At 44.9% G+C, this 13,941-nt stretch overlaps 1 protein-coding gene across 4 annotated transcripts in view; it reads left to right on the forward strand.

Moving 5' to 3' along the window:
• The first annotated feature begins 1,495 nt into the window (after positions 1–1,495).
• The window catches only part of LOC102377912 (interleukin-1 receptor type 1), a 55,285-nt gene continuing 42,839 nt past the window's right edge, over positions 1,496–13,941 (forward strand). The window contains exon 1 of one of the 4 annotated variants that reach the window (XM_025213180.1): positions 1,496–1,516. The gene's annotated coding sequence lies outside the window, so the exon portion shown is untranslated. Of the gene's footprint in view, positions 1,517–8,339; positions 8,467–8,549; positions 8,744–8,874; positions 9,123–13,941 lie in introns of those variants that run through there. The other 3 variants (XM_025213179.1, XM_014523606.2, XM_025213178.1) reach the window with 3 other exon arrangements.

Raw genomic sequence — 13,941 nt, forward strand, 5'->3', positions numbered from 1 at the left:
AGAGGGAAAGGAAAGATAGTTGGCCAATATGAACTGACCAGGGCTGGAGCTGGTCTGGAAAGAGATTTATAATGAGCAGCTGGAGGGGGTGTGGGGAACTAATGAACTTCAAAGGAAGATCTAAAAGAAATGGAGGAAAGTTGTTACTACCTACATGTGGGACCTGTTGATAGATAAAGGAAGGGAGCCTGGTTCTGGAGGGAGAAGCTGAAGAAGAGCGGGAGAGGAGCTTAGTTTTTGCTGAGGGCCTCAGGGTGGGGAAGTTTTCCAGTGAAATCGTTCTAGTAATAAAACAAAGGCTGACTGGTATTGTGAGTTAGCATTCTGATGAAAGATGAAGGGAAGGGGGTGTTGCAAGACTTATGTTGCAAAACCTGTAGATGTGTGTATGAACTCCTGTCAACTGTGTTTGAAGCCCTTTGTACCTGATGGAAAAATGTCAGGTACGGTAGGAGGCTTATGAGTACTGGTGAAAGGTAGCGGATCTCTGGAAAGGGTGGGACCTGGTCAGAAGGCTAGATATTCCACTGTGTGTCTGTGTGATGGTAAGGGATGAAGAAGTCACAGTGGGCTGATCTATGTATCGTGGTACCTTATGTTTTTATTTAGTAATTCCACCTCCCATTCAGAAAGCCCATTTCAGAGGGACTGAAGAATCTTTCAGTAAGATTTAAAACTATGAGTGAATGGCATTATTTTGCAGTGATTATATGACCCTGGCCCCCTTAAATGTGCAGGTAAAGGCACAATGGGAATGGGAATGGGATCTAATGTGTGATCCACACAGTTGTGCCTCCTGCCCTACCACATGTGCATGGCAGAAGGTGTGATTGTAGGATTGCATATTAGATCCCAGCATGTCTTATTGCTGATGCAGGGGGAGCCCAGGATTGGCTCCCCCTGCACTGGCAAGAAGCAGACTCCTGCAGGTGGGAGTCCCTCAGCTGAGGGGCTTCCAGCCACAGGGGCACCTCACATATCCTTGTGGCTGGGAGATATAAGGCACATAAGGCCCCCGAGGCTGGAAGACTGTGGCAGCTGTGATCTCCCTGTCCCCAGGGGTTTCACATTCCTCCTCTCCCCCTCCCCCCAGGCTGGGAGATAAGAGTCCTGCTCTGGGCCTGCTAGGACCCAGCTGGGTCCCAGCACTGGGAGGTGCACTGCTAGGACCCAGTGTCCGCAGCAGAAAGGTGCTACTTGGACTAGAGGGGGACCAAGTTTGCAACATTACTGTGGAAGTGTTAAAGTTGTTACATATAACTAATGTTGGGATTAAGTAATTTACATGAATGTGTGTTTAATTGCAGATTAAATCTAGTATAGATTCTTTCTTTCGCCTTTGGTATTCTGGCCTTTCTAAATGCCTACATATAACAAATATCCTGTTTGTAAGATTTGACTTTTGGCTTGCTCAAGTGACATTATCCCATAGCACCTAACACAAGTTTTATATTTATATTTTTTAGCTTTTGGAAAGGGAAGAATACCTCAAACATCACTTTCTGAAAAATGCCAAGTAAGTTGCGAGCTGAGATTCTCACTGCTTCTGCTTAATTCTGCTCCTAAGGTTTCTGGTTTTTTCCTCTATCTCTTGTCTCTGTCTATATTAGCTATTTTGCATCTTGTATACAATTAGATTTTAATATGTCTGTGGTAGGGACTTTCCTTGTTTGTTTCAACAATTAATCTGGAACAGGTGGCACCTAATCTTTTTTCGATTGGTGCCTCTTATGAATAATATAACAAGAATTGAGAGTTAGAGGAACCTCGGTTGGGGGGCTAATTACAAGATTTGGAATGAAAGAATGTGTTTTAAGCCAACCTGCTTTCTGTTGGTCCCTGCACATCCAAGCCTCTTGGATCTTTTGGTCAAACTTTTTTTTTGTAAGGTATCCCATGGTCCCTCAAGATAAGGTGCTGCTTCTCGTGGTTCCTTCTCTTCAATCCCTGTTTTTGGGGATCTTTTGCAGGAAACTGTCTTTTTCCTGTAGTCTCTAAGCTCTTTGTGAGGAATATAGGACCATTTCCAGCTGAACCTACTAATTATAACAAGAGTTAACTGGCCTCTAGCTTTTGAAAGGACATATGGTCCTGTTAAACCAGCCAAATTATAAATCTGCATTATCATTTTTAGTAGTTCTCTCACTTATGCATTGTTGTTCTTGCTGCAATGTTAAATTGGTATTTGTTCAGTGTTCTTAGATATTATATCTCCTTTTTCCTGAGGCAGTTAGTTAAAACTCAGGCCTTATGGGATGTTTCTATTAGAAGGAGAAACTGAAGATCATGTTGAGTATTATTTTGGCTATAATCTTTTTTTTTTTTTTTTTATAAAAACACATGAGGTTCTGTTTTCCTGAATATAGGGAAGGGGAAAGTGTTTTGCCTATAGTTCTAAGTGCTTACCCAGCCCCTGTTGTATTGCTAGTTTTATTGGAAGAAACACCTCTAGAATGTTTTAATAATTCAAACTTTATAACTGATCTACAAATATATATGTATAAAATACCCCAAACTTCACAAATTATCTTGGGAAACTCCCTGAACTTTTCTTTTGGCAGTCATCCATAGAAACTCGATTGTGGATGACTGGAAATTAGTCAGCCATTTCTATCATATTTCCCTTGTCTCTGAAGTTTGTAGTGTACAAAATAGAATTAGGTCTCAAAATGGCTGTGAATCATTCAGTGAAAGTGTGATCTTGCAAAGCTGCAATACATCACACTGTGACATCTTCTGGAAAATAAAGGTCTCTCTCTATTTTGTCCTGGTAAGTGGTTTTTTTTTTTTTAAACATCCAGGAATTGTCTCCGACTAAGTGGAAATCTTGCAAAAACTAATTTTAAGTGTGGATTCTCAGATCCAAAATTATAATATATAATATAATAATTTCCACCCCAAACTGGACAGAATAACAACACTGAAAGAGGGGAAAAAAAACTTGTTTAGTTATGATGAAAAACAGCAAAGTTATAATGTTTCTGTATGCTAGGTCTCATGTTTAAAATCTGTCAGTTTAGTTCAGGAAAAAACCCTGGACAACTGTCAGTGGTCTAGGGTATGTACAAATGCTACTACATACATAAGATTTCCCTAACCAATACTAGGTGAACAAACTTTAGATCAGGAAAAGGTTTACACTATCTAGCAGAGGTTAACCCGGCCTAGTGAACATCCGCATGAGTTCATAGAACAGCCCTAGGACACTCATCACAGTTCTGGGGCTGGCCTGTTTTTACCCCTTGACCCTGACCAGGTTAATTTTACCCTGCCTTATGACTATCCCCCTCCTCAGACATACCATAGACCCGCCAACCTCCCTGGACCTGTCAGTTCCACCCCTCAGACCTCCTCCGCCACAGATCAGCTTTCCCCTGGCCCGGATCCTGCCAGCCCCTCCTGCATAGACTTACTTGCCTCTGGCTGCCTGCACCTCTTCCCAGCAAGTAGCAAACACTTCCCTCACAAATCCTGGCTCATGTTAGGTGGCTTAAATTAAGTCGCCTAAACCTGAGTCAAGTTCTGCATATGCTTGTTTGCACTCATAGTCAGAAGACAAAGAGAACAGTCTCAGAAAGTTAGAATGGGAGATCACAATTTAAAAAAGAAAAGAAAAGCAATAAGTAACTAGATCTACAATGGTGTAGCACAGACAGAAGAAATATTAATAAAAGCTATTCTGTTTCCTGGGTTTTTACAAGAAATCCTAGCATATCAAAAACTTCTTTTACTACTTTTTTAATTCTGTTAGTTTCTGGACAGATATGCAGTTGAAACACTTATACAGCAAAGGTTCTCTTACTAGAAAAATCTTCCACTGAGACATATGCACTGCACATTTCACTGTTAATTTGTAAACAGGCTGGGATGACATGGGTGTGCCCTTTTTTAAAGTGTATTTTTGTCTTTTGAATGATGGTTTTGTCAAGACTTGAAAAACAAAGGGCCCTAAAAGTGCTCCAGAATAAGACTTTGAAAACATGGTTGTGACAGTATGAGATTTTGGAAAACAAGGAAATATTGTAGGTGTGCTAGATCCTATAAGCAGATAGACTATACAAAGTGCTATATGTATCCTCTGTGTAGCTAAGGGGAGATTAACATTTGGAGAAGGGGGTACAAATCTGAAGGCAGATAGATGTTTGGAGAAGCCTGACCTTCCTTAGGTGGAATTGTGTATCATGATTGGAACTGGTTAAAGAAGAGCACCAAACAAAGGACAGAAAAAAAAGTGGCCAGCCTAATACAGGAGAGAGAGGCCTGCTTCCTTGACCCATGAAGTGACAAGAAACATTGAATAGGGAATGTAAAACCAACAACCTTTGGAAATGGACCTTGGCAGGAGCCCACACAAATGTGATCCAGAGCTCAGCATGTGCAGGCTATAGGGACTGCTTTAGGGTAATGAAACATTTGTCTTTTGCTAAAACTGCCTGATTGTTTTTCATGGACAGTGTGTTTTGATAGATGTTGACTTCAAATCAGGTTGGTTGGGATGGGCACAGAGAGTGGGAAGGGATGGCAGCCTTAAACCTGGGACAAGGAAGAAAGCTAAAACTTGAGAGGTGGTCAGTTATATTAGTCTGAGGTTAACCAGAGGGTAGAGCAGGGTGGCACTAGCTGGTCTCTAAGCCACTGGCTCTTATCATTTTTAGACTTTAGGCACCCCACAGAAAATGCCAGTTCAGCTTTCACTTCATGAAAAGCTGAAATCCATATTCAGCAACTTTTCTTTATTTAATACAATTTCCTCTTTCACTTATTAAGGAGTGCTTTATTCTGTCTGCACTATAAGTAGTGGCAGTCAAAGACACATTTGGTTCATCAGTCATCTTTCATGGACCCCTTAGATCAGCAGTGGACATAATGGTGGATCTGGCCAGCAGCTGGACTGTATTTTGCAGCAGCCCCTGCTTGCATCGCTGTGGATGATTTCCATGGAGACCCCAGTACCAGTGTTGATGATGACCTTCATCCCTCCTCAGTGTTCTAGATCAGCTTTTCTCAACCTATGGGTCTCGAGACTACAGGTTTCCTTCAATTTATGTGGTAGATGCATTCCCCAGGAGCAGTGTATAAATCAAATTCACATGAAGCAAACCCATTTTTCAATGAAACAGATAGGGATGTGTTCCCACGGTGGTGAGGGAGGGAGAGAGTGAGTGAGGCTGGGGCTAAGGAAGGGGCGGGCAGAGGGACATGGCGCAGCCCAGCGGCTGCAAGCTGGCAGTGTCTGCTGCTCCCAGGGCTGCAGCAGGGGTGGCACCGGGTTCTTTGCGATGCTCAGGGTGGGTGGCAGCCCCGCTGCTCCACTTCTCTCCACTCACTGCAGCCCTGGGAGTGGCTGACTCCAGCTGCTTGCAGCCACTGGGCTGCACCGTGCCCTGAACCCCGCACCATGATGCAGCCCAGCGGCTGCAAGCAGGCAGTGTCTGCCGCTCCCAGGGCTACAGCAAGGGAGGGCAGCAGCCTGCAGTGGGACAAGAGTGGGCTGGGGCTGGTGGCCGCTGCAGGCTGGGGCTGGCGGCGGCACCATGCTCTTCCCAGCGCTCGGCAGCAGTACTGGGAGGGCAGATTGTGGGGAGCTCTGGCAAATTTTGGGGTGGCAGCAGCCCCCCTCCCATTGCTGCAGCCCACCCTGAGCACTGGGAAGAGCCTGGTGCTGCTGCCGGTCCCAGCCTGTAGTGGCCACCGTCCCCAGCCCGCTCTCATCCTGCTATAGGCTGCTGCTTGTCCCTGCTGTAGCCCTGGGAGCGGCAGACACTGCCTGCTTGCAGCCGCTGGTCTGCACCATGGTGGGGTGTTCAGGGCATGGTGCAGCCCAGTGGCTGCAAGCAGCTGGTGTCGGCTGCTCCCAGGGCTGCTGCAGCAGGAGCTGCAGCAAGTGGAGAGAAGTGGAGCAGTGGGGTGAGTGGGGCTGCCACCTACCCTGAGCATCGCAAAGAGCCTGGTGCCACCCCGGGAGCGGCAGACACTCTTGTCCCACTGCAGGTGGCTGCCTGCCCCTGCTGCAGTCCTGGGAGCAGCGGATGCTGCCTGCTTGCAGCCACTGGGCTATGCTGCCCTGCGCCGGGGGATTCAGGGCATGGTGTCCCAGGGGTAGTAGAGCCCTGGGGGGGTTGGGGCATGGTGCAGCCCAGCAGCTACAAACCACTGACATCAGCCGCTCCCAGAGCAGCTGCAGCAGGGGCTGCGGTGAGTGGGGCCCCAGCCCCACAGCCCTTTCCCCTCCCCTCTCAGACTTACTTGCTTGGGGGAGGAGGGAGTGCAACTATGCTGATAGTATAACAGTGAATTTACCTCACATATAATGAATTTCAGGTATAAAAAGGGTCATCGCATAAGAGCAAATATGCATAAATCGAACCCACATAAATCGAGGGAAACCTGTATATGAAAGGGCCTCAAATTTTTAAAAAGGATTCTCCTTTAAAGGAAAAATCTGTGGGAAATCATAGCATTTCCATTGCAGGCTGGCAGTGTTCCAGCATGCCAGGGGCTGCTTGGTCTCCCCCTGCCCCACATACCTACCCTCTTCCCCACATACTGGGGGGCTGGGCCCTAGGGCTGGGGGGCAGTGAGCTGGGAGTGAGGGGCACCGGGTTGAGACTGGCCATCAGTGTTTGCAAATGGGTCCTGGTACAAAAAAGTTTTGAGAACCACTGTTTCATAGATTTCATAGACATTAGGGCTGGAAGGGACCTCGTAAGATCATAGAGTCCACCCCCCTGCCCAAAGGGCAGGAAGTCAGCTGGGGTCATTGGATCTTCTATCAAGAAGGTATGACATCACTCTGTTCAAGATTTGCCTGAGGCAGCACACATGACAGGGCTGATACCAACATCTTCAATATAGAATTATCATATTGGAAGCTCAAAATTATTGCATTTGCTGAAAAACTATTGTATACTGAAAAAATTTCCAAATAAGTATGCAAATAAGTCTTATTTACTTTATATTGCTCACTGTAACACGTCAGTGAGTGAGAACTGGTTCATCATAGTTGAAACATTTCTTCATTTTGAGGTAAGCTGTCATAAGGAAGTGCTGACAACAAACCCTAAGGTTAGTTTAGTTTTCCTGAGTGATTTCAGCTGAATGCCAAGACCTCTGGGCTTGGGCCTGCACTAGAATGCCTGCCAATGGATTGGGGAGTATCGGAAGTCCCAGGGTGAGAGCCTGCTATGGAGAATACTCACAGGTTGTAGCACCACACGTGGTTTTTAGAGCAATTGAGTCCTCAATTGGTATGGGTTTTGGAACAATTGAGCTCTGCTCTATTGGTATGATTTGGAACTGATTTAGGTGATTTAACCTGGAACACAAAATACATTAATAATAATAAATTTTTTTTCAAGTCAGTTTGGTCTCCCTGAGAGCGATTTGAGTATTGCATTTGTTGCGTCAATTAGCTGTCTCCATTTTTTTTCTGCAACTATCTAGTTAGTTGATGTAATAAAAAAATATTACCTCTACCAAGAGTTCCGATTGCTTTTGCCTGTGGACCAACACAGCTGCAACCCGTATTTCCAAAATTATCGTGCATTTTGAGCACGTTGCCTATTATCGATCATACATTGTCCGAGGGTTGGAATTATCCTACAAATACAATAATTATTGTACTTCTGACAACACTAACAGGTACCGCACGGTGTACCCCGACGGGCTGTCACTGCACCCCAGGCTGTGGCAATGCAACCCCCAGTTGAGCATCACTGCTCTCCGCTAAAAAGGAGAAGAGGAGCAGGGATGTACTTGGTAGCCATGTTGGTTGGAGACGAAAAGACTTGCAAAACTCTAGAACTCTTGGTTCAGAGATGATTTTATTCCACCCACTAAGACACTGCAAAAAAAAAAAATGCAATTTTTTTTCTACTTACGAGGACTTTTTACTGTCTTTAATTTTCCCTGAGCCTGAGGAAGGGCGCGTGTGCCTGAAAACGTGCAGAAATGTTTGTTTATTTTTTTTGCGATGTCTTAGTGGGTCGAAGAAAAGGCGTCAGCTCCGAGCCCAGAGCGCTGCATTGCTTGCTGAGCGGAGCAGGACGCTCGGGCCCGGAGGCCTGACCCCAGGTGACCCCCGGGCCCGGCGGGGCAGCGCGGAGCTCGGCGCGGGGTGACTCAGCACCCGCACGTGTCCGAGGGGGCGGGGCCCCGCCAGGGCCGACTCAGCGCGGCCGGCTGGAGCGGAGGCGGCGCTGGTGTTCCCGCCCCGTGGCTGCTAGCTGCTTGGAAATCAGGGCTGGATCGTGCAGTCCCAGCCCTGCCCGGCTCGGGGCGGAGGAGCTGGGGTGCTCCGCGTGCAGGAGGGGAGGCTGCGTTTGGGTGTTGCAGTCGTTCAGAGAGGTGTTTCTTAAGGGGAGATCTTTGGCCCGGCTGTGCCGCTGGGATGCAGCCAGGCAGGCTTCTGGGAAGAAGGGCTTGCATTGCCCAAGCTGCTCTGACTTGCTCCCAGCCGCATCCCAGGTCCGTTTAAAAAATCTCCGCCCTCTTCTAGGAAATCCTCCCTCTGCTTTAGGGAGGATATGGAGGGATTGGAAAGAGTCCAGCGACTTGCAGCACACAGGATTTGAGGAAGCCAGGCGCAGGAGGGAAGGCTGCAAGGACTAGGGGTTATTTAGTGGGGGGGGGCTTGATATCCATCTTCAAATACCCAAGGAGAGGTTACAGAGAGGTTGGAGATGGGCTTTTCTCTGTGGCCCAAGGGGACAGGACTAGGAGCAACAGCCTCCAGCAGCGGCAGGTGAAACTTTAGGTTGGAGATGAGCTTTTTGACTGTGGTGGTGGAGCCTTGAGGAGCTAGGGAGTCCCCATCCTTGGAAATTACCAAGAGCAGGTTGAAGAGGCTTAGTTGGGGTGGTGTAGTCGGGGATGATCCCCCCCCCCCTTGAGCAGCAGGCTGGACTAGATGACTTTGAGGTCTCTTCTAACTCGACTTTCCTATGATCCTACTCCTTGATTGGACATGGTCAAGATAGGTCTTAGGCAAGTTTGTTAGGAGGAGTTGGCAGTAGCCAAGGTGGGAGGGGAGACACTTGATGAAAGTTGTGAGGTTGGAGAGGCTTTTAAATCTTGGAGTAGATGGTAGTGTATCACTTGAGCTTCTGCTGAATGGAGACGGGGTGATAATTTTAATGTTGTTGTTTTATATTTACAACTGTACATTGATCATTTGTATATACATTTGTTTGTTCTTTTTCTTCCTCTATTTTAATATGAGAGAGGTGATTTCTTAGCTTTTCCACCCAACTTACTTATGACTAAAGTTGGATTCATTACATAATACAGGGATATGGTGCAAAAAGCTATTCGGGAAAATATAGTAGGCATTAGCTCTGGAAGGCTTTCAGCTGTATTTTCATGCCAAGGAATTCAGTGTTTGAACTAAGTGCCATTGTAGTGTCATTTATGATTTGTTTTGAATGGCTAAACTAAGTTTCATTGCCCTTTCTTTCGTTGTTTGTTTTGGATGTCCTGACTGTGTGCCTGCATGACTAAGGCATCCGTGTTTATAATCTGTTGGTTTTTCTCTGTTTATGATGTATTCAATGATTTCCTTATTTGTCAGAGAACTTTTACATCAGGTTTATACTGCATGCTTACTAAAAACTATGCATCATTGAGTGCAAAAACAGTAGGAAATAGTGTTTAGAAAGTAAAATTGTAGCATGGTTATGCTTAGTTATGGAATTATCAGAAGTATTTGTAGCACAAAGAGCACAAGATTCAATATAAAATTGTATAAAAATCACCATTAACCATGTATTTGAAATAACCAAAAGTCTGATATCTTTATTAGTCAATTGATAAGACCACAGGATCTTAAATATTCTTTAACACTATTCATATCTGGGCTGTGTTGTGCAGCATGTGCAAGTCCAGAATGCTGATACTCTAATGGGACACTTTGGTAAGATGTATGTGTCTGTATTAGTTAGAATGGGTTTGTTGTGATTATTTATTTTATTTTGGGGAGGAGGAGGAGAGATGTTTCTATAAGCTTGGAGTTCACTATGCAGTGATCTGTGCAAGCAGTGGGAGGAAATCTGTCCATACTCCTCCTCATTTTCTCATGAACATAATTCCAGATTGGCTCTGCTTCTGCTGATGCTCTGGGAAAGCTGCCGGAAATATGAAATTGGTATGATTTGACAGTCACTCTGCGTATCAGCAGTACAAATGATCAGCCTTGTTAATTTTCTTCTCCTGCTGCCCTGCAAAGTAGTGAGTTCTATCAGCAGTCTGCATGAAAGCATGGGAGACAGCAAATGCTTCTCTTTTCACTTGCTAAGGTTACTTTTAATTTTAAGAGGTAGAAACTTACCGTTTTAAGGGAAAGTAAAATTGTTCATAGATACACAGCTGAAGCCTCTAAATTCACTAGGCCCTTTACTCACCGTTAGCACAAGTGTGTTTTTCAAGCACTGGTTTGAAGCATTGATTAGGCTGTGCCTTCCCTGCAGTTACCTGATCATTTAGTACCCAGGTTAGCCAAGCATCTTCAGAGTAAATTTGTAAATCTGCATCTTTTACTCTATCTCCCTTCAGAGGTATGTCTGGGTGAGACTATCCCATGGTTCTTTCTGCAGGCATACTTTGCTGTGATTTTTTTTTTTTTTTTTTCCAGTCAGCTGTGGAAAATCTTGTGTGCCCTTTTGAGGGGTTGGAGGAATTGCGGGAAGGGCAGTGGAGGACTGTCAAAACTAAATCATTTAGTTTGTGTTTGTACTGCTTGAGTAAAAGCAGAGGCTAGGTTCTAATCTAGACCCCCAGTGAGGGATAGTAGGGTTTTAAATCTGGTTAGGAGAGAGTACCTTTGTTTGTATTTGTTAGTCTTGGCATGGAGTGGAGAGTGTTGGACTAAAACCTGAAAAAGACCTTGGGTTAACTATATAGTGAAGATGTATCCTTGCAGTCATTTTTTGCACAAGAGGTGTGTATTGGCAGAGCTGTCTAAAGAAATTTAACATTAAACCTGGCAGTTGCTTGTTCCATGCCATTTTTCTTCTGCATAACTAACTGTTGTTCTGTATTCTATGCTGTACTGCTAATATAACTAGCTAGAGGCTGGATTGAGCCTTGCAATCCAAGCTGCCTCTGAAAATCTATCCCAAATGGAAAGAATTTCATCAGAGATGTCAGCAAAACATCATGTTTTTCAACTTGGCAGTTCCATATTTGTTTAACTTGTCCCCATGTACATATTTTCATCTATGCACAATACACTGTCAAGACAAAACAAGAGTAAAATTTGCTATTTGAAAGATAAATTTACCCACTAATAGCAAAATCCTAACATTTAAATAGGTATGTTAACAGGTTCTTAAATCTTTTTGGAAAACAAGATAAAACCTTTTCTCACTAGAAGTTAGGTGTGGGTGCAAACACCTTGGCTCTCTTGACATGCTTTCTTCCTGCTTATAATGCATCTTACAGTTCCTATCAGAGCTGTCCACATTGTTTGGTATGTCCTGAGTGTGCATCTCTCGTATCAGGCCAAATAGAGCCCTTCTAGGAATTGGGGCATGCCAAGTTTCAAGGAGATGGGTGCCAGTTCAACCACTTTTTACAGACGAGCCTATAACTGCACTTCATCAACCTCCTAGATAGTAGGTACAGAAACTCATGGACTCAATATAGATATTGGAATTCTGACACAGCCTGTCCCTCACCCTCTGATGCCATTTTCCCTGACTGGCTTTCTTGCCTGCATTGCATGCCAGCCTCTAGCTTCTTTACTATTCCTTCCATCCAGGAACAACGCGCGCGCGCGCGCGCGCGCGCGCACACACACACACACACACACACACACACCCACACACACACACACACACACACACACACCCACACACACACACACACACACACACACACCCACACACACACACACACACACACACACACATTCTCTCTCTCTGCAGGTGCTTCCTCAGCCTGACAAAGGGTGTCTCAGCCCAAAAGCTGGCATCCCAGGCAGTTAAGCTGAGCTCACCTGGAGCCTCACATCTCCACTGCAGCCAGCCTCATGCCTTTTGATGTAGTAAAGAGGCTAAGTCTTAGTTTGGGGGGGAGGGGAGGAACTTATAGCTCTCCTTCTACCCCTTCTTCTGTCCCTCCCTGAAAGCTTGCCAGGTGCCTTTCCAGCATGCTTCATGGTATGTTTCTTTGTGTCTTGTCTTTGCCTTAGTGTGCTGGAAAATCTGTCTCTTCTTCTGTAATGTTATCTATCTGATTTATGTAATATATGTAGATATTAAGATAAGTGTATGTATGTATATTTGTGTAATGTATATATGTTTGTTTGTATATATTTATGTACTAAATAAGATAAAAATCTATAAATGTATGTTTGTGTTTTCCTATATAAATTCCATATTATAATATGCAATATAATTATGCTGTGCTTCCCTGCACAGTGAATGGAATGCATACTGTGAGAGAGAGCAAAGATTTGAAAAGAATCAAAATAGACTAAACAAAAAGAGGATTTTGGGGGGAGGAATAAATAAAGTAATCAATCAGTGAATATAATAAAAAAATAAAAGGGGATAGAAAGAAAGCAAAAGGAATTGCTGAATCCCACTTGCTAGGCTAGCAAGTAGGAAATCAATGGTAGTAGCCTTTGTTGTCTAATGCTGCTGAGCTTCTGGAAGATAGCTCAGTAACTGACCCCAAGGCAGAAAGTAGGCCAGTTTAAACAACGCTGCCTTTTATGCTGTTTTTCTATCCCTCCCCCAGAGCACTGGGATTGGAAGGGACCTCAGGGAAGGATCACAGACACTGGCTAGCTACACAGTCAATATCAGAGCAGTCCTTCCCCACTCTTCCACCTCCCTCTCCTTACTTTTTGTTTCCCTGCAGGCAAGCCCAACTTCAGCTTCGAAACTCACAATGTTTCAAACTGCCCTCGTTTAGTTTTGAGGCTGTTTCGAAGCCCTTCATTTCGTTTTTGGTTTCGCTGTTTCGAGCTTGAAACAGCTGGCGAAATTCCACACAGCCCTACTGTTTAGTACAGTTATAATGGAGTATATCAGCCTTGGGTCCATTGTGGGAGCATTCTCCTAGGGCAAGAGAACTTGCATGGAGTGTGGCATCACATTGCTTTGCAGAAATAGGATTAACGGCTCTTGTTTCAAAATTTCTTCATGAACTTTTGGCCCAGTGCAAGAACACCAGCATCAGAGTGCGGTGATGAAGAGTCTGTGGTTCTATGGAAGTGTGTTGCCATTGCAGGCAGTCTGGAAACTCGCTACCTCAGACTAGTAAAGATCCATGGCTAGCAGGTTTTGGCCTGGCTATGGCAACTGTTGAACTCTGGGGACGGTGGAGGTTTGGGGCTGTCATAGTGAAACTTTTTATTGCTGTGTGATAGGATTGAAGGATTTGTTTGCAATAACTGGTTTTCAGAGAGTGCTCAAACTGGACTGGGATCACTGAGGGTACATGTACCCATAGTCTGCCTTTGTGAAGGAGCAAGGAAATATGTTGGCTGTAAGGCAGGGGTGGGCAATTATATCAGGTGAAGGGCCGTTTACTGAGTTTTGGCAAGCCATCGGGGGCCGCATGATAGGCAGCCAGGGGCAGATGTATATTAATTTTCTATATTTTTTTTAGGGACCCCGTGAGCTGGATAGAATGACCTGGCAGGATGCATCCAGCCTGCAGGCTGCATTTTGCCCACCCCTGCTGTAAGGGGAAGCTACTTCCTAGTACAGCAGGATCTAGTAGACCACAGGAAGAGGTTTCTGAACAGAAGCATCACAGGCAAAAAGCAGGGTTCTGAAGAGATCAGGCATTTATTTGCTTGGATAAAGATCCAGTGTATCCAAGCAAGTAAATGCCTGATCTCTTCAGAACTCTGCTTCTTGCCTGTTGGAGCTTTATTCCCTCTTAACAGTATGGATATCAATGGAATACATGGTTGCTTATACACATGCTTGG

Source organism: Alligator sinensis, unplaced genomic scaffold (assembly GCF_000455745.1).
Source record: "Alligator sinensis unplaced genomic scaffold, ASM45574v1 scaffold680_1, whole genome shotgun sequence".
Lineage (NCBI taxonomy): Eukaryota > Metazoa > Chordata > Crocodylia > Alligatoridae > Alligator > Alligator sinensis.